We start from the raw sequence: 10,896 nt of genomic DNA on the forward strand, positions 1-10,896 counted from the left end.
AAATATTTGGAACCAAAGTAAATGAGGTCAGTATTTTGGAGAAAAGATCAGTCAATTATCCTATAATTAAAGTCTGCATAATAATGCATTACACCATGGAATATAGTTCACATTCAGTATGCAGCTGTACAACTAGCATTTCCTAACACCAGAATAATAGACTCTGCAATCTCAATAATTGTAGCACTGACATGAAAATCTTGAACATACAGAAGTTGCAAAAGACATTCTCTCAGGAATGGGTTGCTGTTTGTTTTTTGTTTGATAAGCACGACAATATTCAATTCTTTATTCAAAACTGTGGAGAGTAAGTTGACTTTTTGTAAGAGTGATGTATATGGATAACATTAATATAGTCATACCTTTTTAATAAATAATTTTCTTATGTCATATGACTTTCAGCTGATTACTGAATCTACTGTAACTTCTGTCCCAATGAGGAAACCCTGCATGAAATATCTTTGTAGAGCAGAAATGTGCATGCCTGTAAAAGAAGAGTAAACTGGCTCTCTCTGAGCTATAAAATCAGATTGTGGATGGTTGGTTTATCAATCAAAACTAAGTCTTTACATACCTTCAACTGTAACTTGCATGCTGGTGAGTCTTATTGGTTCATATGCTACAGTGTCTTCACATCAGTAGGATAATGATATAAATGGCTGTTGACAGTAGACATTGGTAGTTAAATTAAAAGCTTTAAAATATCTTAAATTATCTAAAATATCAGGCAAGTAATCAGCTGTTATACATATATATTAACCAGAGTATGTCCTATGTCACCAGCAAAAAAATCAAAGGCTTTCAAACATGTCCCAAAAGATATAGCTGGCTAATGGAATACCCAAGCAGAGAAATACTCTAATATTCTAGGTATTTTTGGAAGTTTTAGAGATGACCTCTCAAGATTTCTTCCACTGGAAAATGAAATTTTAAATACTACTACAACATTATCCTATTATTAGGGGCAACGGCATTAATTAACTTTGTGTAAATCAGAGGCACTTATCCACTCCAGTGTTTCACAATACACAGCATCACCAACTGAAGATGTGAGTAAACCAATAATTGCTTATGACTGTGCCTTTATGAGGTTGCAAACAGTGGATCTGAATCTATCAAACCCTATTTTTTATTCAAAGGATTAACCAACTGTTTATGACATTAGACATCAATTGCTGCTTCATTAATTATTAGCTAGCCACTATGTCCAAGAATGGTGACAGAAGAATATAGTTTGCACATATCTTCATGCAAATTACACCAGAGCTGGAGTATTATCATTAAAATAACGCTTGATGTCAGTCATTAGGGCTTTCTTCCAAGTTCTGTTCATGCTTACATACTCATCATGCCTCTTCTTGTTTTTCTAACTCAGTGATGCACAGTGAGTTCTAAATACTGATTGCTTGTTCAAGGCCTGGATTGTTGGCTCCTTCCCTTACAGTGCTCTAGGCAAAATCAACATTTTTCTCATTTGTTCTACTCCTTTGCTTTTCAGGGGCAGAGCTATGCTGAAGACGATTTGCAGTTTTGGTCGCACATCAAAACAGAAGATAGATCAACACAGCTCTGCAAGCAAAAACTGCCTTGCAAGAATTTTAAGCATACAGCTTGAGGAAAGCAACCATACTTCGTCTGTGTATGTAGTTTATGGCAAATCATCTGCATTGCCTTAGAAACTGAGCCATGCTTTGCGCCAAAGGTGCCACTCTATGCTTTTGGTAAATAAACATTTGCTGCACTGGGTAAAAATAGAAGATGTATATTTTTCAGTTCAAATAGAGACACATTAAAAAAGAACTATGTGCAATTGTTCAAGTCGCACTTAAATCTCCGGGCAGTTTAAGACAAAAATTGTAAATCATATAACAGAAAACACCTGGATACTTTGTATAATTGTTCTCCATCATCATAAACAGAATCTTCATTTAGAATTTTATTGTATATTGTTTCTCTTAGCATACTGGGGCTTTCTGTGTAGAATTTCTGAACCTGTATTATTAAAACAAGCAAACTTGCAATTGAAAACAAGAAAGAAATGGATTTCTCTCCCTTCTTGAAACACTTCTACTATGGCAACAAAAGCAATGACATTGAATTCGTCTGGACACTGTTTATATTTCCTCAGGAATTCATCAGCCATTTTGATATTCCATTTATTCCTTATTAAATTCCCCATTTAAAGCCCTTGATAATATACTATCACAAAACTTCAAGACTAATTTTAATTAGTCATGAAATAACTCCATACCTTTACTTTCAAGCAGCTCTGGTGGTTTGGTCATGCCATTACTCTAAAGAAAATTAACCTCTAGACAATGTTGTCTTCGACTGTCTGTGACAAGTTATGAGTCCATAAATTCTACGTGATCACAACAAATTCATAAAATCACAGAATCATCAGGATTAGAAGGGATATCTGAAGATCACCTAGTCCAACCCCCTGCTAAAGCAGGTTCCCATAGAGTAGCTTGCACAGGAAAGTGTCTAGGTAAGTTCTGAATATCCACAGAGGGGAGTCCACAGTTACTGGGCAGCCTTTTCCAGTGCCCTGTCACTCCCACAGTAAAGATGTTCTTCCTTGTGTTTGTGTGGAATTTACTGTGTTACAGTTTGTGCCTGTTACCCCTTGGGCACTACTAGAAAGAGCCTAGTACCACCAACTTCAATCCTTCCCATTAAATATTTATAAGCACTGCTAAGAACTCCCATCAGCCTTCTCTTCTCCAGGCTGAACAGTCCCAGGTCTCTCAGCCCCTCCTCATAAAGGAGATGGTCTGTTCCCCTAATCATCTTCCTGGCCCTCCTGCCATAATAACTTCCAACTTGAATCATTAAGAGATATAGGTTGCCACAATGTTTTTAGACACCCTAGAAGGCAAATCTAAGCAGCGAACCAACTATCCCAGGTTTTCTAGAAATTTCAGTAATCACTGAATGACTATGTTTGAAGCTGGAAGGGACCTCTGAGGGCAATCAGGTCCAAATCCTTCCCGCTCAAGCAGGATGACCTAGAGCAGATTGTGCACTACCTTGAACAAATAGCTTTTGTGTATCTCCAGGGACATAGATTCTGCAAACGTTACAGGAAACCTCTGCCAGTGGTCAGTCACCTTCACAGTGAAAAAAGTTTTCTTTTTAAGAAAAATAATAAAAGCCATTAGCAAGTAGCATCACTGGCAGTAGCAATAGGAAGGATAACTTTCCTGATACTCTCTGTGATCACTTCTTTGCAATTTCCACAGTGAGACACTGTGAAGTTTAGCTTCATCATTATGGCAATGGAAGTGTGACAAGCCCTGAGCAGAGAAAATGTCTTAATAAGAATTAATAATGGAATAACAGGAAACTCATTACCTGAAGTAAAAAGCGCTGGATAAATGAGTAAATAACTCACACACAAATATTCTTAATTCGTATTCCAGATGTGGGAAGTGTCATCATTATCAGTCCTCGGCCATAGTGACTCTACTGTAGCTTCCTAGTGTACAGATTAGATAAAAAAATTAGATAGCAGAAGGTACCATTTTCAAAATGCTTTATCTCCAAGGTTTGTCATGTCATCTAGGAAAACACTTAAACTGATGAGGAAGGCTAGCTGTGGTTACTAGAGAAGATTCCAGTGGGTCCTTTCTGTGAGGGTAACCTTTTTTATTCCCACTCTTAGAAATCTTTTCCTGTATGTTTGTCTAATATGCCATATCCAGCATGCACTTTGTTTGGCTAGAAGTAAAAAAAAAAAAAGAAATTCCTTTCATTTGTCTATAGTGGCAATGTCCAACCTTTTTGTGAGTACACTTTTGTCCTGTTTCCCTGTCTCAGCCAGCAATTGTTACTGATCATACAAAAAAAAGTACAGTGGGTTAGACTTTTACCTTTAGCCTCTTAAAATCTACAGTGGATGACAAATTTGGGTTTGCTATAAGTAAAAAGAGCAAACGTTTGGCAAGTGTCCTGAGATGACTCCACCATCTTCACTGCTTGGTAAATTTATCAGTTTCATTTCAGTTATTTTTTTGTGGATCTCCACTGAAGATCAACATCAAAATGTGCATGTTCAGGTGTAGAGGTGTCCTTTCAGGGTAAATAGCTTTCAAGTTTATTACATTTGGGGTAATAATATCATTACTATGGTAATGACATAATATGAGTCACTTTTGGAAATGAGAAATTACACATAATTTCTATTTGCTTCAGTCCTGTTTCTATAGTAACAAGACTTGTAATTCTCATTAATGACTAGGTTGTTAGCATTGTTATTTTTGGTAATTCCGGGTTATTAATGTCCTTAGTTTTTCAGTATCTTCTTGATGACTCAGTCTGAGTGGCTGTTAAAATAAAAACTAAGTCTGTTTTACTAGAACTGTATTTCACAAGAATCAGAGTATCCTTTGAAGTTAGCTTTAAAATTAGTGCAGAATGAAGTTGAGAGAATAAAATCATTAAATTGTTTGGACTAGAGGCAAAATTCAGGCTGGCTAATAAACACAATTATTAGCACAAACTACACAACTCTGATGGAAGTGCTGACATTATCATTTAACATTTCAGTTCACCAAGTTCATCTTTCCAGTAGAAAAGACATTTCCCCCCACAGAGCAACAATGCTATAAGAGCAGCAAAGCAGTTTCAGGCAGAGAGCTCATTTACCATTGGGACTCAAGGTTAAAGGTTACGCATAGATGCCGTAAGGACTTTATTATCTCACGTTGATAACTGTATATTCTGGTTTTTTTTTACTATTCTTAAGAGCAAACACCAGGGTGAATGCCTGTGTGATAATGAATTAAAAATATAGTATTCTAACTATATTTCACATTAAGACTGCATTTGCAATGTTTTTCTTCTAAAAAGTTACGCAGATGCAATGAAGTAGTTTACAAACAAATTAATCAACCTTATGTTCTTAATGGTATTTTATAATATGGTTGATTCCTTTTCCCTATAAACATTCACTTAAGTGGTCACATGCTAAAGCATCTGCAAAACTATGCATTGCTTATATTGCTTGCCTTTTAAATTCATTTTTCTTAAAAAGGCGTTAAAAATAAAACTTCTTGAATGTATTTTGATAGTACAGTTTATAACATCTTTTATGAAATATTATTAAAGTATGTATTAACATCTTGCAACCATTTAGTAAATATTAATAAAGCATTTATAACCTCTTCAGTTTGGAATGCTATTGTTAACTTCCTAGCCAATACTAATCAGTAGAAGTTAGAGATTATGAGTCTGAGATATATCTAGATTTCAGGAAAAACACAGATGACTTGGAAGAAAATGGAAGAACAATTGAAAGTAAAATATTCTTATCCCTGTCATTCCCAGTTCTAAGAAGCTTATTTGGAACAGATACAAAGTGACCAAGATACACATTGTGCTTAACAGCTCTGAAGATAAAAACTGGTTAATTCTCCTGTAATTAGATGAGGAGACACACCCACACAGTGTTTTTTTGGTGTGGGCCATGAGAATTATCTCTTGAAATGCCTCTAGAAGGGCTATGTACTCACAGTATGTTTACTTCTATTCATGCTATTTAGTAGTACAGCTGCAACTCACACCTTTGTGCAAACTTTGATAACATCTACCACTTCTGATATATACATTTACAAACATAAAAGAATCATATCTCAATACCTTTTACATGAAGATATCTACTTAATTGCTTCCATACATTACAAATCAACTCACAGCTTATTTTTACTGCAGGCTACTGTACTAAATTTATGGAACTGAAAAGGATAATTTATTTTAATTAATCATCTCCTATCCTAAATATTATTCAAGTTAAACATCTTTTCTACTTGCATTAAAATATATGTTTTAATATTTAAAATTACTATTAAATAAGGCTTTAAACTCCTAAGAATATACTTTTAGGCCTTCTGTTCCCTCTTTGGGCAGAGAGGACAACTCATCAACTCATGTAGGAGTCAGCTCACCCTAGAAAGAGATGTGAGAGACAGAAAAGACTGTGGCAGAATGAACAATGCTGCAACTGTAGTTAATTGCCAAATCACTCTGTGGGTCAACAGCCATTTTAACATATACTGAAGCAATGTGTAGGCTGCTGCAGTCTGTGCCAAGACCAATGAATAACTCTTTCTTGGATGAGGAAGCCTGGCTCTTTTCAACCTTCTGTGCTTATGGCTTCCTATCATATCCTAAGAACATAGTAAGTATTCAGGTTCTTTACGGTAAAAAGATAATCAGCTTCAAGGAATCATTTAAGAGATGGATCTGTGAAAACTGAAATTAGATCAAACGTCAACATTAGTTTTAGCAGCTATAAATTTTTACATACAAAATCAGATAAAGAACAGCTAATGAAAAAAATGAATTTGTTCGAAAAAATGAAATGTTTTAGTGGAAAATTCTTTCAGATACTCTTTTGCCTGTACAGAATAAGACATTTCAAATCATATTTTGGCAAATTTTAAGCATTTTACACAGAGAAATATTCAGCATTAGCAGCTCTCCTTCCATGTAGACTAAGAAATGAACATTAATGTTTCTCAGACATTTTTTGTCCAGATAGACTGTAATTAGGACTCACCATTTTTGTTTGACTTTTTGTAGTAGGCTTTGCAGCAAGATGAAAGTTCTGATCAAATGTAGAGCCAGGATGAAATCTCAAAAGACATCAAGGCTTACAGGAGACTAACTTCAGTTTCTTCTTTAACACCACCAAATACCATTTACCTATTTGAAATTTGCAGGAGACCAAAAACTTGGTGAGAGAGGTAGCTCTAACTGACTTTTTGATTACCCTAAACAAATGACCAGCCCAGACTGAACATCTTATCTGCTCTTTGAGAACCTGCTTCTGATGTGCTGGACTCTGGACATGTTCTATTTGATACCAACATGTACATGGAAAGAGAACATACACCTGTGCAGTCCACTTGATTACCTTTACATTCAGTAATACTCACTATCTGTCTCCTCAGTACAAAGACTCAGTCCTCAGAACATTTAATGGTGGTGCATATACAAAGATTAATGCTTCTGTCCTGCCAGATTTTGAAGCTGCACCCCTACTGGTGAGAATGACACAACCATTAGACAGTTTTCTGCTAGTCCTTGCCAAAGCTGATTAATCTTAAACTATTAAGTCTGCTGCAGTTGAAGAACCTCTTCCTACAAAAGTAATAGTTTGCTCAAAGATTTAAATTTAGAGATTCTCGAAAGAAATTCTTGAAAGAAATTCTTTTTCATTGAGAAAGTGCTTTTTCAGCATCTTCAGCTTTCATTTTCTATTTTGCTTATACTAGCTTATAAATTTGAAAAACTGAGTTTTTGAGTTTTTAACTGTGTCTTCAGTTTGTTTGCTCTTGGTTATGTTGGGTTGTTTTTTTGTTTTGCTTTGATTTTGTTTTTTAAGCTTTCAATTATTTTTCTTATTTAAAGTAAAAGGTGGAAAACATTCATGTCAAAATAATTTCCATGGTAATTTGTTATCTCTTTACCAACACTGTCTTATCAGAAAAAAATCTCTTCAGATTCCCTCTGATATCTTTACTATTTTAAATATATCCATATGTATCACTTGGGAGGTCACCTAATTGGGACAAACACAAGCTACACAAATTATATTTTGCTCTTCCAGTAATTTCTGTGAGTTTTAGATTACATCCTGTTCAGATAATTTAAGTTGTAGTATTGCAGTTTTGTAGTTAGCAGTGGCTGCTAACTTAAATATTCATACTGCTGATGTCTAGTTTAAATATTTTAATGAAGACATCCAGGTACATTTTAAGAGTGCTTGCTGATATCATTAGTTTGGTTGCTATGTTTGATTTCTATTTACTCTTGTACTCTTTTTTTTTTTTTTTTTTGTTAGACAAAGTACTAATGGAAAGGTATAACATTCCTTCAGCACGAACACTGCAGTTGCTAATTTTTGATATACAACATTCATCTTCTAGCACTGTGTCACTTATCAAGCCTTGAGAACTTCCTTGGCCAGGACTGACATGATATGTCAAACATTTATGAAACTGTACTTTCCAGGTGCTTTTAGAATACATGATGTAGCACCATTCATGTAGTAATAGCAGATAACCTGAAATATCCAAAATGTAGCAGCTATTGGAAATCTGTCCCAATATGTACATTTATTTTCAATAAATTGTCCAATTACTTAAATTTTTTTACTGGTTTTAGACTCACAAAAGGATAGCACTAATATTACAGAACATTGCTGTCTTTTGAACTGATTAGATTTCCATTTGTAAAAGATACAAAACATAGAGCATCAGTTGTTATCACATATTATCACATTATATTATCTACTGACATTGTATCCTAATGCTTTCCTATCTGTATTCACCTCTAACTCTTTGCATCTTATACACTGCTGTATGTTAAATGCCTACTATCAGTGTCTCAGTTCTGTATTTCTATATAGGACTGTGAGGTCCTACCCATGCCTGGAGATAGATATTATTGTATGAGAAATCAAGGATAAATTACCAGATGCAATTTCTGGTATTAGAACTGCATTTACCTGCTCTGTATGTGTTTTTGTCAGTAAAATTATTTTAATACATTCTCCATTTTTAATGACGGTTGCTATTTTCTTAGGTATTTTAATATGTATCATTTGTATGTGTGGAAAGATTTAACTACACAGTGAGAGATAATGTATTTTTTAATCACTTTTTTTTTTCTGATTACTGATCAATATCAATACTGTTGAAGTTCAAGAGAGAATTTGCTTTAAAGTTGAAACGAAAAGCTATGAAATTTCCTTACAAAAGCTGTTCTCAGGAAACACAGTCTGAGTAGTTTCCATGGAAGCTCTGAATTCACAGCTGTTTTTATGAAATAAAACTTGAACTTCAATTCCAAACTTTAAGGTTCACCAATTCTACAATGTAGCGTGTAGCAGTGAATATTTGACCATCCTCCCAAAAAAATATTCCTATGAAAATCTGGCCCCAAATGCTGACATGATGTAAATTAGCATATTTTTATTAAAGTTAGTAGAACACCAAGGGCAACCACCAGTCACTGAGTAGCAGATACTGCATTCTTTTTCTGTATTTTTTTCTTCTTTCTAAAATATCAGGGATTTCAAGCTATTGTCCTGAATTCTTTCTTTCTTTCTTTCTTTTTTTCCATTTCCAAGTGAACTATCATGAATTATACTTCGTTACCAACTGTTCTTTGTCACTAAACACACAACAAGCTGTTTTGCTTCCTGTATTCTGGAATACCACATAATAACTTGTTCAGTAAATAGATTCTGGTTGTGCGTTAAGTGATACTTATTTCATTTGTCTTCTGACCATCTTTTGAAATAACAGAATGATAGAAATAAGGCTAGATGGACTTCAAGAAGTCATCCTGTTCACCCAATACCTCAGACAAGATCAGCTGTAGCTGATATATTACTGATATATTTGTCTAAAACATTCTTAAAAACTAGCAAAAAGGAAATTCTCAAAATCTCCCCAGGCAGTCTGCTCTAGAGCTTCCTTAACTCTACAATCAGAAAGTTTTCCCCAGAGCCTAACCTAAATATCTTTCTTTTCCTGAGTTTGAGTCCTTTACTTATTATCCTGTCTACAAAGGGCATTGTGAATAGATAGCGTTTTAACTCTGTGACAACCCTGTAGAAATTTGAAGATAGTTTCCTTTGTGATTGAAGAAAGCCCATTCTTTCAGCCATGGTACTTCCAAACTTCTGGTTGCTATTGTCTTTGTTCTCCATTTTCCCTCCAGCAGGGTAACTCCTGATGTTCCATCTTTAACATTCTTAGGCCATACTAGTGCTGCTCAGAGGGGAAGGGTTAGTACAGAATCACATAATCACTGAAGCGTTTCAGTTGGAAGGGCCTTTTAAAGGTTATCTTTTCCAACCCCCCTTCAGTGAGCAGGGACACCTACAGCTAGAGCAGGTTGATCAGAGACCCATCCAGCCTGACCTTTAATGTCTTCAGGGATGAGGCATCAACCACCTCTCTGGACAGCCTGTTCCAGTGCCTCACCATCCTTATTGTAAAAATTTTTTTCTTATATCCGATCTAAATGCACAGTGATGATATTAGAATATATAAAATATGCTGGAGTTTCTTGCACAGACACTAAGGTTGGATGAAAGGAAGTCTGCACTCACAAGAATAAACCAGTATAAATAAATATTTATACTGATAATGTAGTGTGATGGTCTTCTCCAGACTGAAATCATCAATGTAATCTTCCACAGATTTAAGCAATGAAAAGAAATCATGTTCTGTGGAAGGAAATATGTAACTCAGACATATTTTTTTGAGAAAGCTAAGAACTCTTATCAGCTTTGGATGAAGTCCTGGAAGGGAGACTGAGGAGAAAAAAGAGAAGTCCAAAATCTGGAGACCTAAGCAGGCACACTGAATTCTCAATTCTGCATCTTGGGACTGGGGCTCTGGAAGCAGAACTGGCATATCCAACTGATCTGGGATTGAATCAATCCATCTACCATTTCCCTACACCTCTTTGAAGTATGTAAGTTTGAACAGGTGAGGAAGATTCCTCTTTCTTTAATTCTCTTACAGTGATTCCCTGTGTAGCCTGGGTGCACCAGCTTTATATCCTAGGGTTTGGCCACCAAAGGGTAAAAGAAAGCATGAATACCACACTAGCTTTTTCAGACATGGTTTGTGAGAGTGCTTGTGTGGAAAATACTGACATATTGTACTCCACAGTACTCAGCTTGCTGAGGTGAAAAGGCAAAAGTAGTACTTTTTACAAAGTAGGTCAAACAGCTGTAAAAATTTTCAGTTTTTAATATTGTGTGGATGAAAAGATAGTATATGTTAAGCCTTCATATAAAAGGAAGACATCCTGAGCAAATACCTGACCATACTGAGGTTTACAGCATGTCTTCCTACGTGCCCGAATTGC

The 10,896-nt window shown here is 35.3% G+C and overlaps 1 long non-coding RNA gene across 1 annotated transcript; it reads right to left on the bottom strand.

Moving 5' to 3' along the window:
- Positions 1–395: 395 nt before the first annotated feature.
- LOC124418016 lies at positions 396–3,492 on the bottom strand. The gene is made up of 3 exons (XR_006939441.1): positions 3,358–3,492; positions 575–659; positions 396–484 (listed from the first exon to the last, which is right to left on the bottom strand). It is a non-coding gene; the product is annotated as an uncharacterized LOC124418016 (long non-coding RNA).
- Between the last annotated feature and the right edge of the window lie 7,404 nt (positions 3,493–10,896).

Source organism: Gallus gallus, chromosome 5 (assembly GCF_016699485.2).
Source record: "Gallus gallus isolate bGalGal1 chromosome 5, bGalGal1.mat.broiler.GRCg7b, whole genome shotgun sequence".
In the NCBI taxonomy this organism is placed as follows: Eukaryota; Metazoa; Chordata; class Aves; order Galliformes; family Phasianidae; genus Gallus; species Gallus gallus.